The following is an 18,989-nucleotide window of genomic DNA, read 5'->3' as shown; positions in this document are numbered from 1 at the left end:
TGCACCAATTGAAGATCTGCGGCTAGACACAGTCAACTGCAAGCAACAGTTGGGACTTTGTTGCGACATGGGGACTTTTAGACCCCGCTAAGTGCACAATAATCCATAAAATGTCCCTCATAGATCTGGATTTGATCCTCTCTATAGGGAGTCTATTGTTGACAAGTCCGCTCTCAAGGATACAATAAGCTCGGACCAGCTCTAAAGTGGATCGGGGATCAGGCCTACCACCGATCAATTTTTCCCGTGCTCCTCTGCACGACAAACCTGTCAAGAAATATATATCATCTCGGTCAATAGAAAGTTCATGGTACCCAATCCTGAACTCATGTTCGTGTTCATCCCAACGCTGAATAATCCAGCTCAAAAGGTCCTCCTGACCTTTCATCAAGTCCAACTGTGCATACTTCATCAAACCACATTGGCACAATGCAAGTATGCAAGTTGGATCATTTCACATAAGCAATTCTTGTCAATCATGGGCCTGTTCTCTCCATAGACTAGTCATAATGGCTCAAAACCTGCACAAATAAACCCAAAAATCAGTGAAAATGGGGCAAAAAAGCTCAAGAAATCACTGCTTGGGGTTTTAGGGTGTGCCCTCATGCACTAACTCCCCCCTGTGGAAAATAGGGAGGATTAACGCCCTCCCCCAGGTTGTAAAGGGCGTTTAATGCTCCCTACAGGCCTAGAAGGGGGCGTTAGGCGCAATAAATGATCTAAGGCTCCCCATATCTCTAAAAATCCACCCAAAAAATAGGTAAAAAAATGTTGAATAATGCAAGATAAGGGTTTTTCCATCTACATGGGACTGATGACACGTCGAATGGTCGCCCGGATCGCCCGCAATCGTCCGTGGAAAATCTACTCCTCTTTAGCTCCAAAACACTCTCACAACTCTCAAATGATGCAAATGGTGAAAGTGGGGACTCAAGAACACCCTTATAGTCACTTTGGAGACATGATTTATCTTAATTGAAGTCATTAAAGTATAAGTAGTCCATTTCCTATGATAGTTATCATGCGCCATGACCCCATATTGGCAGAAATTGCTCATGTTTTGATGAAAGAACTTTCAGGGTTGAATGACAAAAATGACCATGTTCGATTCTTAATGAGCGCTTTATTCTATGGGATGTTTTCTCGTTCTTAAACTGAAAAATACTCGAGTTTTTCATCGTCGGTCTTGTTAAACACTTACGATGACGATCTGAGCAACTCGTTTTCTCTCTTTTTCTAGCTCACTAAACTGAAAAAGATCGACTGAGCATTCTTTTTTAGGACTTTTTTCTCACTCATAAAATTTAAAAAACCCCTTCCTTCTTCAAGCTCATTAAAAACTTATGAAGAAGCTTTGAGTATTATTTTTAGTAACTTTCTCACTCTTTAAATCGAAAAAACCCTGAGTTTTCATCATCGGGCTCGTTAAAAACCTACAGCGATGATATGAGCGATTTCTTTTTCGGGACTATTTCTTGCTCTTAAATTGAAAAATCCCCGAGTTTTTCCCTTCTTCGAGCTCATTAAATCTTCAACGAAGGAAAGAGCAGTTCTTTTCCCTCTTTTTCCTCTCTCATTAAACTAAAAAAGATACCTCGAGTTTTCTTCATTTGACTCGTTAAAATTTGATGAAGGTATATTAAGTTTGTCGTCGCGTGGCTCATTAAAATTTCACGACGAATATTGAGTTTACTCCATCTCCTCGTACTCGTAACAAAATGAGGCAAACATTTATTGAGCATAGGTTTCTCTTTATCTGGACTCAGTAGATTAACTTATGGAAAAGGAACCTTTTTGGTTATACTATTAAACCTTTATCGCACTTGGTTAACAACTATGACAAAGGGACCACCCTGGAGTCATTCTTTACGATATTTTCAGACTCTCAAAATATGAAAAGACCACCGAGTTGTCCCATCTGGAATCATTAAATTAAACAGATGAGGAATGGAGTCACTCTTTACGATCTTTTCAGACTCTTGAAACATGAAAATACCAATGATTTTTCCTGTCTAGACTCATTAAACTAATCAGATAGGGCACATAGTCACTCTTTTTGCTATCCTTTTCATACTCTTAAAATATGAAAAGACCGATGAGTTTACCCGTCTAGACTCACTAAACTAATCATATGGGGAAATTAGACAATACAATTGCTTTGTGTTTAGTATTTTGAAAAGAGTTGTTTGGCAGCAGTCACTCCCTTGAACATGGCACTCCCTCAGATAAACCTTCCTTGTGACAACCTCTCAATATGAACCTTACCATTCTATGAGTTTATCCTATATACCCTGATGTTCTTACATCTCTGTATCCTAACACTCTTTGGTGTTCATGAGTCTAGTGATGCATGGTTAAAACCGTTGTTGTGCCTTCTATTGTTCAAGGGAAAACCTTTATCTTATGTTTCCTCCATCAAACCATCAAGCATATCCTATCATCATGCCCTCTGTCGCTTTGGCCCAAAGCTCAAAAGATTCCTCAAAAAACAATCATTCATGTCTCGTTTCGCGTCAACTGATGTAGGACACCTTATTGCCTACCTTTTGACAGGTCTCTTCCTATCGACTTCAACACTTCATCTAGGAAGAAGACCCAGAAACACTTTAGTGCCTTGGTACTTGCAAACATCAATGGCAGGTTACCTTGTGTTTGGTTAGGGGTTTTCATTATTGGCTCCTAGTTAAATGATTCTACGAGTGTTCGACGACAAAGACATCATTCACACTCGCTAGATTGTATTGTGCAACTTGGAGACCATGACCATTATCAGTGGCCATCCTCGTGTCTATTAACGGTCTCCATTATTGACTGGAAATTAGACACTTTCATGCATGTTCGACCTCAATGCCTATATTCACATGTATCGATCTTTGTTGTTGCATGAAGCGGAAATCAAGACCTTAGGTAGAGGTTTACATCACTCATCCTTGTTTCCTCTCCCAAGTTGCATTGGTTGTTTTTTGGAGACAGCCCATGAGAATGATCCTATTATGACACAGGTTCCGCATGGTACTTATCGATGGCTTGCATCATCATATCTCTTTATTGAGAAAATCACTCTAACATAGCTACTGAGCATGGGAATACCCGACTTAGGACATGATTTTAGTTGTTTTATATATATATATATGTGTGTTGTATCAGGTTTCTCATACCACCCGAAGCTCCAATCCTCTCTCTCTTTTTTCCAAAGAAAAGGAGAGTTAAATATAAATTATTTCGGCCATCATCGCAGCCTCTGATCTTACACTTTATGGGGCATCTGTTATACAGGAAAATGACCTCCTCACCATCTCATAGGAGAAATACATGATGATTGAAGGATTGATCAAGTTCACAGGCCCAATTTTCAAGCTAACGTTGTCTAGGCACTAGCAACCTATTTTATAAAGCTTCCTAGCAAGGCTAAGGGTGTGTTAGTCCCTAGCGTAACTCTGTCTGTTACCCCAGGAAGAGCATTAGTGAACCTTAATGAGTTTCTATGGGTCAAGGGAACAAGTTGACCAAAAATTATCCCGAGATTCTCTCTTATGTCAGCTCACAAAAGCAGGGAAACATCAGAACTCAACCTGTTTGGAGGAATTACTAATTCTGAATGGAGTCTACAAATGGGAAAGAGCACAAAGGCTTGGAAAAATCACTGCTTTTTCCTAATGGAACTCATGAAGGACTTGGAAACCCTATCCTCACATGCTATATATGCAAGGCTAGGTCCATTGTGAAAGGGGTCGAACCATTTTAAAGGATTTCCTATTTGACTGTCAAGCATAGTCTCTGACTAAGACAAGAGAAGAGGTTAAGAAGGGAGAGAGAGAAAGAGGAGCTGGAGGGGTAAGGGAAGGCTGATACAACCGATGGTTGTAATCACTCTTTTCTACATCAATCTAGAATTGCAATTGTGTTGTCCACTTCGCAATGTTGGTGGTATAATTTGTTTATATGTTCATGCAATGTTGTTATTATGAGTGGCTTAGGTATATGCAACTAGATATCTTTATATATTTATGCATTGTTCATCAAGATTTTATGTTGTGATATTATGTTTGTCTTATCTATGTGTAAGTTTTGATCTAGAGCTAGCTCAGTGGTCTTCTGCCTAGCTACATTGCGCTCTCCAGCAACACCACACTAAGAATTAAGGTAATAAGTCCTTCTTCCTGCTTTGATATTCGTTTCTTAAACATAGATATGCATGCATCTTTGTGACAACTGCAGCTACTCTTATAGTCTACCAAGGATCCCAGGAAGATCCTTGAGGGTTTCTACCTCATCCAAACACCCATGCATTAATCCCTATAGAAAGCACCCGGTTGCGCCATGCGCTAGAATGCTATAATGTGACTACTGAAGAGGAGGATGAAGATCTGAGGAACATTCATTTCCAAAGGCAAAAGGGCATCACAAAGTCGAGGGCCCACAAATAGACAACCAAACATCACCGTGTCATTGAAGACAAAGCAAGTAAACATTGGTACTAAAGCAGAACCGAAGTTTGCAAATATTGGAGATTATTGGGATGACGCTATTGTGGATAAAGTTGCCAAGTTACTCTGTGAATATCAGGATCTCTTCCCTACCAAGTTTTCAGATTTGAAGGGAATAGTGGGATATTTGGGCATTATGAAGATTATTATAAAGCTGAATGTGAAGCCTATTAAGCAGAGGTCGTATCACCTTAATCCTAAGTACAAGGAAAAGGTTTGCCTAGAGCTGGATAAGATGCTGGAAGTAGGCATCATAGAACCGGTTGAAGAATCTGATTGGGTGAGCCTAATGGTGGTTCAGGAGAAGAAGCAGAAGGGTGAGATAAGGATTTGTGTAGATCTATGGAAGCTTAATGATGTGTGTGTCCATGATCCATTCCCGATGTTGTTTACCGATGAAGTATTAGACAACGTTGGAGGGCAGGAGGCCTACTCATTCACTGACGGGTTTTCAGGGTATCATCAGATTAAGATCACACCTGAGGATAGGATAAAAATGACCTTCACGATGGAGTGGGGTTGTTTTCAATAAACTGTGATGCCATTTAGACTCAAGAATGTGCCTGCGATATTTTCTCGCATAGTCATCGCGGCGTTCAAGGAGTTCATTCATAAGTTCTTGGAAGTGTACTTTGATGACTGGACAGTGTTTGGATTAGTAAAGTGCCATGTAGCAAGTATGCACCTGATGTTGGATATGTGTCGCAGATACCAGATCGCATTGAATTTAAAGAAATTCATCTTCTATGTTTCTTTTGGAATCTTGTTAGGTCATGTGGTGTGCAAGCAAGGGTTGATGGTGGACCCTGCAAAGATTGCAGTGATAGTGAATTTGGAGTACCTGAGGAATGTTAAGAATTTGCGTGCGACTCTGGGACATACGGGATATTATAGAAAATTTATCAAAGCATATTCTCAAATTACCGTGCCCATGGAGAAACTATTGAAGAAGGACGCAACATTCTGTTGGGACAAAGAATGTCAGCGCAACTTAGATGTACTGAAAGAAAATATGGTCACTGCACCAATATTGGTATTCTTGGATTGGAAAAAGGAGTTTCACATACATGTGGATGGCTCTTGCATTGCGTTGGATGCAGTGTTAACACAGGTCAGTGAAGGAGAAATAGACCATCCTATAGCCTTCGCGAGTAGGAAATTATCTAAGGCCGAGAAGAATTACTCAACGACTGAGCACGAAGGATTGGCCATGGTGTACGCACTGTAGAAGTTCAGGCACTATCTGTTAGGAGGGAATTTCAAAATGTACATAGATCATTCTGCCTTGAAGTACCTAGTCAATAAGTTTGTGTTGGGGGGGAAGATCTGTAGATGGTTTCTAATATTCCAGGAGTATGACTTTGAAGTAACTGTGAAGCCAAGGAGGTTAAATGCGGGATCTGACCATTTGTCATGGATTGAAACAGGAGAGGAGCCTAATAATCTGGAGGAAGAGTTGCCAGATGCGTAGCTCTTTGTTGTGCGCATAGCAGATAATCATTTGCGGATATTATTCACTTCTTGACTATAGGGATGGCACCAGAAGGGTATACAAGTCAGCAAAAGAAGGAACTAGTAGTGCGTGTGGCAAATTTTTTAGTTATTGTGGGACATTTGTATAAGATGGGTGTTGATGAAATATTGCGAAGATATGTGCCAGATTTTGAGAGGGATAGCATTCTCGCTGAACCTCATGGAGGGGATGCGGGAGGTCATTATGCAAGAAAGACAACTGTGTAGAAGATTTTGTGCGCATGTCTATGGTGGCCAATGCTACACAAGGATTCAAGGTGCATTGTAAGGCATGAGATGCATGTCAGAGAACTAATAGACCATCATGAAGGGAAAAAATTCCATTACAACGTCAAGTATATTTGCATCCATTTGAAAAATGGGCAATTGATTTCATTGGGCCAATTCAGCCCCCAGGGAAGAAAATTGGTGCGCGCTATATCATCACCGTGACAGAATATCTAACCAGATGGGCAGAGGTACAACTGGTTAAGGATTGTACAGGGGCTACAGCAGCAAAGTTTTTGTTTGAGTATGTCTTAACCAAATTTGGCTGCCCAAAAGTGTTGATGAGCGACAGAGGTACACACTTTCTGAATGAAATGATCAACGCGCTGATAGAAGAATTCTAGGTCTACCATCAGAAGAGTACACCGTATCACCCACAGGCCAATGGAACTATTGAAGCCTTCAACAAGATTTTAGAGAACGCGCTGACGAAGATCGGAAATGTGTAGCGAAATGACTGGGATGTGCACATGCCTATGTTACTATGGGCTTATAGGACTACTTGCAAGAAGTTGACAGGAAAAACGTCGTTCAGATTGGTCTATGGTGTAGAAGTTGTAATGCCAATGGAGTATATTGTGCCTAGTCTGCGCATAGTAACCCTCATAGGTATGGCGGATCATGAGGCCTGTTACACAACATTTTGTCGTTGTCCTTGTACTCCCCATTCCTTGATCCTGGAGGACCTCTACAACAAACCCTGCATGCTTTTCCTTCATGAAGAAACTCCCATTGTGTCCCTCTTCATGAGCAGATCAATTCCCTTTTGCACCATTTTCCCTAAAACTTCTGTTTTGCCCAGTTTACAAGACCGGCGCTAATGAACTTTGTCTCCCCCGCGCCGATGTGTAGATATTAGCACTATTCCTCACGCCAAAGGGAGCGACTGAGTTATGTTCTAGTCGCGCCGGTCTTGTTTTGGAAAGTTTTTTAAATTAGGAGCCGAAGCTTCTAGCTCTAGAAGCTTCATAACGGAAGTCTGGTAAATGGTTTGGTCGGATGGGGTCGAGGATGTCAGTTTGGGCTCCTTTCCCCTATAATGATGGAACTACCTCAAGTGATAAGCTCTTCTCCCATGAGAAGAGGATCCATCTCCCATCCATTTTTCCTATATAAACCTCCCTTCTTCCCAAGTACAAGCTAGTGTTGATGTTGGTCTACTTATCCTATTTTGGTTTGGAGTAGACAGCAAGGTATTACTAGTTGTAGCTATCTAGTTGTGTGAGGGAGAAGTGTGATTTGGTTTGGAGTGAAGCCTAAAGGGAAGAGCCTTAAAACTATTGTCGATTGAGGCCATCATGGAATGCTAGCAGAAGTGTGTGGGAACCTGATCTTGCTAGAGGAGGACTGTAACGTTAAGGCAAATGGTTGTAATCTCTCTTTGATATTAATAAATGCAATTATCGATTGATTTCCTACATGTTTTGTCATCTTACATATTCATGGCTTAATGTTTCTTGACTTGTTAAGTAGGTTGAATTTCAATTTGTCTATTATCACGGTTGTTGTTTGCTGTTGTTTACTTGTTTCAGGTGTTTGAAGAAGGAAGTGAGAGATAGATAGAGCGAGCAAACAAGGACATCATCAAACAGGATAAGAGGACTAAGAGGTAGGCCCTCTTAATTGGGTCTAACCTAAGGAAATCTTACATAGAATTTATCTGTTGTGGATAGACCCATCATCGGGCTAGAGGAATTCGTTTGTGTCCGCACTTATAATTTTACTTCACCACAAATTGGCGACTCCACTGGGGATCCCAATCCTTTTGTTTGTCCTAGATTTCATGATTTCATGAGAACTTTTCTAGTTCCACTTTTAAAGTTTGGTTCTGTTTCTTTTCTCCTGTTTACTAGTCTGAATCTAAAATCCATAGTAGCAGATCTGGTCCCTGTTTCAATTTTTTTTCCCTTATGTCCCTTGATCAACGCACTTAATTCGCTGAAAGTCGCGTCGATCAGCGCGAGTTGCTGAGAAACAGTTGCATCAACTAGCCTTGGCACTTGTTGTCAGTTAGGTAGTCGCGCTAATGCCTGTAAGTGAATATTAGGGCTTGACCCAAATCTTGGCCAGTGTGTTCTACTCTTGTGGTTTTGACCCCGTAATCCTTTTGGACCATTTTCTCCCTGATTAGAAAGATAGTTTACATTTGGTTTTGTTTGCTTGTTGGCTTATCATCTTTCTGCTTGATTGATTGAGTCATTGAGTGGCCAACGACACTAGGGCATCTAGTTGGTCGTCCATTCAGCGGTTTGCGAACTCAGTAAGTCAGGTTGTAGGTGTACTTACTCTTTGCATTTTGTTTTTTGGTCCTTTTACGACTCTGACCTCTTTTACACAAGTTTGAAAAGTTTTTGTTTGCTTGCCTAAACGTTCCTTTTACGGCATGGATTACATTGATTGTCTTATGATTGGTAAAGTCGGTGTTTCATTAGTTTGAATGAGTTTCTCTTTTCATGTGTTCATTTGCTTGAAGAGCTTATTGTCTTGAGAACTTTTTCACTGAAAGATTAATATGTGAAAAGTTTGTTTCGTGGTTTCATGAAAGAGTATGAAATTCTAGCTTGTTGCATCATTACGTTACGATAACTTGCATCATTAAAAGACTAGGATTGCATCGACATTTGAAAAAGGAAGAGAACTTGTTTGCTTTTGAAAGGACTAATAGATAAGTGCTTATCAGGAAATTAGGAATTGGAATGCATTTTTCATTAGTTTATTTTTTGAAAAAGTAAGGTAGTGAAAGATCATTTCGTTTTCAGTTGCTTGATTGTTTGCATTTGATTGAGTAGTTTCTACCCTATCTAGTGTAGGCATTTCATCGAATTGAAAGGGTCTTGTCTCATTTAGTTGCATTTATAGTTTTTCGAGTCACATCACTAAGACCTGAAAACTGAAACATAACTCAAGATCAACTTTAAAATGAATTCAATTAACCTAAGGTGCATTTGACATTAACGATCATATCTAGAAGGTCTAGGCTAGAGATGTGTTTCGGCATCTTTAAACCTAGTAGTTGTCGTTAGCTTCAACATTAGACAACACTAGTACAGATTTGTGCTCCTCATACTGTCGAGTATATAATGAGAGACCCAACTAGGATGCAATCATTTTATCCTTAGGAAGTTGAGTCGGCCGCCTTGCGAATGTGATACACCAAACACAACATTCAGGGAGATTTCCTGCTCGTACTTCTTGGTTCGCCGGGAGGTATTCTGCAGTTCATGGTTGCCTAGTAATCCTATTGACCTAGATATTCCAGAGTAGTCATTTGATCTTTCTAACACATTAAACTTAAAAGATCATTCGAGCACTTGTCCTTTCGAGCTCGTTTCCAATCGAAAGCGATAGAGTCATCTTTGTTTCTTTCTCGACTCTTAAAAAATGAAAGAGCACCAGTCTTTTATGCGTCTTAATAATTGATTTCCCACGATCCAAAAACACCCTGTTAGTCTTTTCTGAGACCAAATTGTGAGTTTCCATTAAAAGAACATTTTAAAGCCTTGAAGTTAATTGTTCTATCGACTAAGACAAGGTCATCATGGCTGAACCATATGGTTCACCCAATTCCTCTTCCTCTCCTCCATCTGAAAGATTGTCTGAGGAGCCGTTTCCTGAGTTACCAGAGTCACTCGAGGACCAAGATGTTGAACTCGCAATTGTTTTGAGCATTCAACCCTTGTCATCTTGTCCTCTGCCTACTTTTGATACTGGGTCATCTACTGATCTTGGCCCGGAATCTCCGGACAATCTTGTTCAAACTCTAGAGAACTCTCTGATCACTGAAGGTAAGCTTCGACTGGTTATATACCCTTTGAACTCTCTATTTGTCCTTATTGTGATATCACCGTAGCGTCCTTACAGTCCGTACGACTAGCCAGGTGTTCCTTTGGAACTATCCCCTCGTACTCGTTTGACCATTCATCATCATTTGTTTTCAGACATGGAACCCAAAGGCAATGCTCCAGTCACATCTCTCGATGAGTTTGAAGTTTGTACTCCACACACTATTGAGCGGGAAGAATTGTAGTTTCCTCCCGAGGGTTTCCCTTTTTCAGAAGGTATTCCCACCAATTTGCCACCGAACTATGTGTCTTTGGCACAGTTGCTTTTAGGTACACCTAGTGCCTCAAAACTTTACCATAATCTTGTTTGGGCGTCAAACGCCAAGCCTACTTCAAGTTTGTTCGTAACGAGCACGACTTCCCAACAAGCTGTTACCTCATTCCCAGTGCAACCCACCATTTTGAATACTCTTGTATCGTCAATCCCAGTTACTCGTCAGGCACAAACAGCAGTTTCAAAGATTGTCTCTCTCAGTTCCTCTGTTCCACTAGTCAGTGGCCAGGTTGTGCCACCACCTGGGGGGCAGAACCTAAATGTTTTTATGGTGTCAGGTGCCACTAATGTGAGCAGCTTGCAAGCTCACATGCTTGGTATAAACCAGCCTTCTTCTAGTATTATTTATAACCCTTTTGATCCTACTAGATCAACCAATGTTTAGTACCAACAGGTTCAAAATCCTGTTGGTCCATTTGGATCAAGCAATGTTCAGTATCAAAATCCCTATGGGGCTCAGGTCCAATACCAAAATCCTTACGTTCCATATGGTTCTCAAGGAATGGTTAATCAACCTTACACCCTCCAATCTGGGTAGTACATCTAGCCTAGCTATGGCCAGATTTAGTTCGGTAATTTCTCGGGCACTATTCAAGTACCCTTGCAACAACAAGGACAACCTCTACAACAACAAGGGAAGCCTTTGTTACCATAAGGGAAACCTTTGTTGTAGCAAGGGCTCTCCACGCAATAGCAAGGGAAAATTATCCCACAGTAAGGTCAACTACAACAACCGCAAGGTAAATCCTTACAACAGTTGCAGCAAGCTGCGCAACAGTAGATGCAATATGCTCCGCACACCTCTCAACCCATGTCCTCATAGGGCCAACCTTTGCAGCCCCAGGGACAAATTTTGCAACCACAAGGTCAACCCTTGCAACAACAAAACCAACCAGGGCAGCAACAACCCTTATATACATGTCAACAAGTTCAACCCTTGTAAGGGCAGGGTCAAGGTCAATTCCTATAGTAGCAGGCTCAAAATCCTCATGTCCTAGGTCAACAGGTTTAGAATCCTAGTGGCCAAGGGAATCAGGTACATAATCCCTATGTTCAAGGGCAATAAGTGTATCAACCTTATGCCCAAGGATTGCAGGTCCAAAACCATCTTGTTTAGGGACAACAGGTTCATCAGCCGTATGTTTAAGGACAACAGGTCCCATATCCATATGTCCAAGGTCAATAGGCTCAACAACCATTTAACCCCTATGTTGCTTATCAACAACCTATGGCTAGACAGTTCCAAGGTATTCAAGGTCAAAATCCTCCCTATGGTCAAGGTAATCCGTAAAGGGGGCAGCCTCAGATACCATATGGCCCAAATCCCTCACTGTGGGGCCAAAATCGTTACCAGCAAGGATGGGTTCCTCCCTATGGTCCCGCTTATCGACCTCTCATTTTTTTAACACCCAATTTCCATTCTTGGCTACACTCGAGTTGCTAGATGTATCTCGCCTTATGAATGATCTGATTCTTCATTCACCGTACTGGCCTCCGGTGCTGTCCAAGATACCAAGTGATTGCCCAAAGTTTGATGGGAAAGCTAAAGAAGATCCTTAGGCCCATGTGATGACATATCACCTCTGGTGCTTGTCGAACTCGTATATGGACGGCTCCATTCATCTCCATCTTTTCCAACGAACCCTTGCAAGTGCTGCAACAAAGTGGTACATCGAGCTTCCTCGAAGTACTTACCATGAATTTAACTCTTTAGCCGTGGCTTTCCTCACACATTTTCAGCTATCGGTTCGCTATGAAACTAGCACCTATTTGCTCACATCGCTTAAGCAAGATACTGCGACCCACATCTCTGATCACATCCATGAATGGAGACGTAGGTGTTGCTTGATCAAATTTGAGATTGCTAATCAGTTGCTCACTGAATGGTTTAGCAAATCATTCATGGCCCCAATTGCTCATGATATAGCTATGGGTGGATGCGTTACTGAAGAGCAGGCCATCGCTCGTGCCCAGTACCTGGATCTAGTTTACTCTCAGTCTGACACTTTGTACGAGTTAATACCTAATGCTCCATGGCCATCATTTGATCCTGCAGCATCAAAGTCACCGACTATTTCTCACATTAATGGAGTTATTGGTTCAGTATCCTAGACCCCTGCTAAAACTTTTTCCAAATAGAAGTTGGTCTCAAATGTTGTTCCTAATAGTTCATCCCAGAATCCACCTAGCCCTGGTAAAACCTCAGAGGTCCATGCTATATAGTCTACCGCAACGGAGAAATCCTTGAAAGGAAAGAAGAAAGGAAAAGGAAAAGCCAAATCTGATGCCCCAAAAGAGGGTCCTCCCAAATCATCTGTTGGCGAATCTTCACAATGGAAACCTAAGTATCCCTGCCTCATTTGTGAGGAAGATCACTACACTAAGGATTGTCCTTGACGATCCAAAGTTAGTTGCCTACTCAAAATGATCTAGGTGGATCTTCAGACACAGTGGCATGGGAAAAGCTCAAAATTCAAAGTGGTGGAAAGGCAATTAACTTGACATTAGATCGAAGTGCTCGTCGCTCTGATTCCAATGGTGCAAACAACACTCCAATCTGAGTCCGGATGAAGGAGATAGAGACAGTCAAAGTTGGGTTAACTTTTTGATGACTGGGCAGGATTAATGGAGGCGCAATTTGGAATTTTTCCAGCAGACTGAATCTGGCAAAATCCAGCTAGATTCCAAGAAAAATTGTTGCCTCGTTAAAAGGACTCCTTCGGTCCAAAACCAAAATTTCAAAAACGCGCGAGTTGTTTTTTTTATAACAAAAAAATATTGAAAAAAAGGGGTGGCAGGCCACCAACCCCGCCACCCCAAAACAAACAAAATTACAAAAGGAGGGCCGGCCACGACCCCCGTCCCTTCCCTCGATCATGGAAATTTCAACATAAAGATGGGAGGGACAGGCCATGACCCCAACCCCTCTGCTGCTCCCACAGAGCCACCAAATAATGAACATGGGTGGGCCGGCCCTTGGGGCACGGATCCAACCCAAAACAAACAACACATTAATGGAGGGGTGTGGCCATTGAAAAGGAGGCAGGTACAGTGGGCAGACCACCCAAGGTGGGCCCGACCCAACCAAACCTTAAGTTAAAAAAAAATTGGTTTATGAAATTTTAAAAAGGGAATTTGTTATATGTAAAAGGAGGAGGCGGGGTTTGACCGCCCGACCTCCTCCCTATTAATGGACCTTCCACCAACTGCACTATAACCATTTCCTTGAAGAATTTGCCACCTAGTTGTTATTTAAACACAATTTTTCAATGTGCTCAGGCAGAGGAGGCAGTGCACGTAATTCGAGGTAGAATTTGGCAGGAGGGCCGAATTTTCACTTTATCAGAATTTGACAAATTTTATATGGTTTCAGCACTTCTCGACACCACGAATGCAATGGTGTTATTCATTTCTCCATCAGAGTTCTGCATTTTTTGGCCATTTTTCAATATGGAGGTATAAAACTCCTTTTTGTAACTGATGCTTGTACTCTTCTTTCTCATGCCATTTAATGAATGAAGGCCTCCCCATTGATCGAGCAGGGCCCGGAGACGTAGTGCAAGATGGACGAACTCCGATATCAATTTTTGTTGTCTTCTTTCATGCTTTATGTGTTTCTCCTCTTCTCTCATGTGCACATTAAGTTTTCTATGTTAAGCTACAATTTATGCATGTAATTCTTTAACACATCTATATGAAAAAGAACTTGGATCAAGTGGTATCACAGCAAGTCTTTTTAGATGTGAATTGCATGTTTGTATGCTAACAAGAAACAGGCTCTGAAGAGGCGAAGGGAAACTAAAGTCTTTCGATCCCGAAGCGAGGCGTGCACATCGAAGGAGAAACATGGCAAATGAAGAGGCTCGTCTTGAAGAGGAGCGTAATTTCCGCAAAACCTTCTATTCAATGGCAGAGAATGTCGGTTAGTTGCTTTCAAGGCTGGAGAAAGCAAAAGAGAGAAAACCAAAAGAACAAGTGTCACACGGAATTTGTCAAGGGTGTGGACACGACTGACCTTCCTAGAAGTCTAAGACGTTCTAATGACAAACAAGACAAAATGGAGTGATCTTTCTCTAAATACACCTTTTACAACATGAAAACTACAAGTGTTGTTTAGGCTTACCTTATTCCAAAACGCTGTTGTTGAAGTCCGTTCTTGACGATCCGGATGAGCTCCTCCTTCAAGTCAATTCCTGCAACCACAAACAATCAAACAATTACCAAGCACTTGCATTTCATATAATAAAACATATATTCAACATGCAGACCAAGGAACACATGAAATAACTCATTAACACAAGCTATTGAGAAAAATAAACCAGTTTGTATTAATAACGAAACAAAGAAACTCTTACAACCTGGCCTTGGTGTTGTGCAAGTTCCTCCCAGGGTCCATCAAGGGTTTTCCTCTACTTTGACAAAGCTCACCCTCTTCCAAGTAGAATCAAGTAAATACAATCTCTCCTCACAAAGGCTCTAATGGAAGACCTAAATCCTGCAGCATTTACCCAAAGAAAATGTATAGCTCCAACCTCCTCTCCTTCTGGCTCAATGCCTTTATTTATAGTGCTGTAAAGAGGTTATTCAGGTCCACTATCAATGGGATCATCCCCCTCTTTGGGTGGGATAGCTCCCTTATTGATGGGATAAGTTCCCCCTTAATAGAGATACATGAACCAACTAGAGGCGCATCCATTTCATCAAACCGACCTCTAGATTGTTCTAGAAGTAACCACAAGTAACTTTTTCAAGATAAAACTCGCGCATTTTGCCTTTTACAGAGGGACGCACCTGTCCCTTAACATACAGAGCGTCCATGGACGCAGATTTTGTGAACATGGTCAGCGTCCCCGCAGGTAAGGCTAGAGAGAACCTGCGACCCCAGAGATAAACATAGTTTTTACAAGACTTTCTCTCTTCTTTGAGTTTGAGATGGATAACAGAGGCATGAGACTTGCCTAAGAGGGTAGCATGACTGTTGATTTGAGCCATACTAACTGTAAGTAGTCATGGTGACATTTTTTAGTGTAACAGATTGCCCCCTAAAGTGCGAAGCCTGGAATAGATTAGGGTTTGTAATTCTAGGAAGGGTGAAGCGCTTTATCATTTCAAGGATTGTCTTGTGGATGACCTGGTTGGAACCTGCAATTTTCAACACAAAATACATGTATAAGATTATATCATTACTGAGGTAGGCATTCCCATACTCAGATTCAAAACTTTAACTAATGGACTAACTACTCTGATACAGGAATGATCTTGCAGTACATCATTTTTATAGAATTTTGTAGACACAGTATGGACGCAGCCATCTGTTTATGATTAGTCTACATAGATAATGAATACAAAACTCCTCGCAGCCTGGATGGTAGAAACTAGATCCAGGGTCTTCACTTCTACTTCCCGAATTGGTACGATTCTAGCCATGTGATTAAATGATTCGATGTCGAACATGTTAGAAACCACTTGATTACCAGTCGATGATGCAAACTGTTAACAAGCGTGAGAGAAACCACCAGTAATGTCAATGGTCCTCAAAGTACCAAGCACAACCCGTGAAATGTGAATAGATGTTTTGATGTCGAACACTTCACGGAATCCTTTGATCGAAAGTCAATGATGTAAACTGACGTCAAAGGCGAGAAACCTGCCATTGATGCATGCAGACTTCAAGGTACTGTCGATTCCTAAGTCATCTTTCTAGATAATGTGTCGATGTCGATAGAAAGCGACCCGTTGCAGGCAAGCCCACAACACGAAATCATTGTTCAAGTTGAAGAAATGTTGCTGTAAGGACTGACTCAGGGATGGTCAAATGGATGACAAGTATTTTGCAGATGAAAGTTTTTCTTGCAGACCTCTTGAACACATAACGACACAACAGATGGCTTGGTGACGAATAACTCAAAGTTAATCCCCGAAACCCAGTTAAAGACTTTCAAAGTGGTTTGGTCAACTGTGAGGTAAAAGATTTCCCAACCCAGGTGAATGAAAAGTGTCGTGTTCAAGAGCGGTAATAAAGTTTCTTCTGAGACAAAAGGTGACAAACAGGTTCATTCTTCTCTCTTTTCCCCCACCATTTCTGGCAAGTACCTCTTTATTTTTAACAAGCTTGAGGAGGATAACATATGCTTGATTATAAGCTCATCCTTCGGACGAGTCCAACCTAGTTTAAATTCGAACCCTAGTAAGGAGTGGTTCGTTCCTGTTTGTAATTGAACAGGTCCTTTACTGTAAAAGTTTAACGAGCCCAGTATAGGAGAAACTCGGCGTTTTTCATTTTTAGAGAGTCTGAAAAAACTAAAGGAGACTCCACGTTGAACTTTTTCGTACATTTGTGTCCCTCAAGCCCGAAAAAGTATAAAATAATACCTGGGGGAACTGCTTGATCTTGCGACCAAGGAGTACTTTCATAATTAGTGCCACTGACCTGAAAAGTAAAAAGCGATCAAGGACACGTCGTTTTGTTTCCTTATCGAGTTTGAAACGACAAAAACCCGGCAATCTTTTCCTGATTTTACGGTCAGAAAAGAGCTATAAGGGGACCGTCTTTTAATTCCATTTTAACGAGTGTAAAAGAAACGCTCGGCAATCTTTTCATGTTTTAGGAGTCAGAAAAGGGCTTAAAAGATAACTCCAAGGTTTCACTTTTTCGTAAATTTTAACGAGTTCGAAAAAGGGATAAAAATGTACTCATGGTTTTCACTTTTTCGTAAGTTTTAATGAGTTCGAAAAAATGATAAAAATGTACTCATATGGCCGACTTTCAATTTAATTTACGAGCAGGAAAAGACGGAAAGAACTCGGCATTTTCATTTGTTTTACGAGAATGAAAGATAGCAAAATAATCTCGGGATTTTCATGAGTTTAACGAGTCTTGAAAATAACTGAAATTGACTCGAGATAGGTTTCATTTTTACAAAAGCTTGAAACAGAGAAAAACTATGCTTCAGAGTAGTTTCATTTTTTTAACAAGCTTGAAACAGAGAGAAAACTGTGCTTGATGCCCCCCAAGCGTAACTACTAGAGCGCATGCCCCCTGCTTCATTTCATTCAACCAGTTGGATGAAATGAAGGTTGAGTTACGAGATCATTTGAAAGACTGGACCTAAAACAAAAACTAAAATAACTATCCTAAATATACAACTTAACATTTACGAGATCTAGTCAATCTCTCGACTCAAGTAGAGGAGGATTTGTTTCATTTTTTAAACGAGCTTGACACAGGAAAAGAACTATGCTCGGATTCGGTTTCATGTTTACACAAGCTTGAAATGAAAAACTATGCTTGTTACAAGTTCACATGCCCTCGGCATAATGATGCAAAACGAGGTACATGCCCCCCAAGCTTCATTGCATTCAATGAGGTGGATGGAATGAAGCTTTACTTTCAAAATCTTAGAAAGACTTGCGGGAGTTGTTTCATTTTTTAGTGAGCTTGACACAAGACAAGGAACTATGCTCGGAACTACTCTCTACAATCTACCTAACAAGAAACTCTACTCTAAAAACCTTGATTCATTTTTTTTAACGAGCTTGACACAAGACAAGGAACTATGCTCTAAAATCCTTGATTCATTTTTTAACGAGCTTGACACAAGACAAGGAACTATGCTCATGACTACTATCTACAATCTACCTACTTAACCTACCCTTGTTTCATTTTTTAACGAGCTTGACACAAGACAAGGAACTATGCTCAAAAAGTTCGCATGCCCCCAGCATAATGATGCAAAGCGAGGTACATGCCCCCCAGGCTTCATTGCATTCAACCGGCTGGATGAAATGAAGGTTTACTTTCAATATTTAACTTGAAAAGGGAGTTGTTTCATTTTTAAAGAGGTTGACACAAGAAAAGAACTATCCTCATACCTGATTCATTTTTTAACGAGGTTGATTCAGTAACAGGAACTGTCCTCAAAATCCTACTTTCTACAATCTACATAGCCTAAAATATAGCTGATTCATTTTTTAATGAGGTTGACTCAGTAAAAGAACTATCCTCATGCTAGCCTATTTCATTTTTTAACGAGGTTGATACAGGAAAAAACTATCCTCGTATTCACTGATTCATTTTTTAACGAGGTCGACACAGTAAAAGGAACTTTCCTCGTACCATCCAGTTTCATTTTTTAACGAGGTTGAGAGAGGAACAAACTATCCTCGTACTCACTGATTCATTTTTTAATGAGGTTGACTCGGTAAAAAGAACTTTCCTCGTACACACTGATTCATTTTTTAATGAGGTTGACACAGTAAAAGGAACTTTCCTCACCTACACTGATTCATTTTTAAACGAGGTTGACACAGTAAAAGGAACTATCCTCGCACACACTGATTCATTTTTTTAATGAGGTTGACTCAGTAAAAGAACTGTCCTCATGACAACCTGTTTCATTTTTTAACGAGGTTGATACAAGAAAAAACTATCCTCGTACACACTGATTCATTTTTTAATGAGGTTGACACAGTAAAAGGAACTTTCCTCACAACATCCAATTTCATTTTTTAACGAGGTTGAGAGAGGAACAAACTATCCTCGTAACATTGATCATGGCTTCCAACTGGAGGAAAGACATGTCAATG

This window comes from Pinus tabuliformis, chromosome 5_1 (genome assembly GCF_031772625.1).
Source record: "Pinus tabuliformis cultivar Carrire ecotype Pingquan chromosome 5_1, CPIR1, whole genome shotgun sequence".
Classification (NCBI taxonomy): domain Eukaryota; kingdom Viridiplantae; phylum Streptophyta; class Pinopsida; order Pinales; family Pinaceae; genus Pinus; species Pinus tabuliformis.
Note: the sequence above shows the minus strand (reverse complement) of the source record.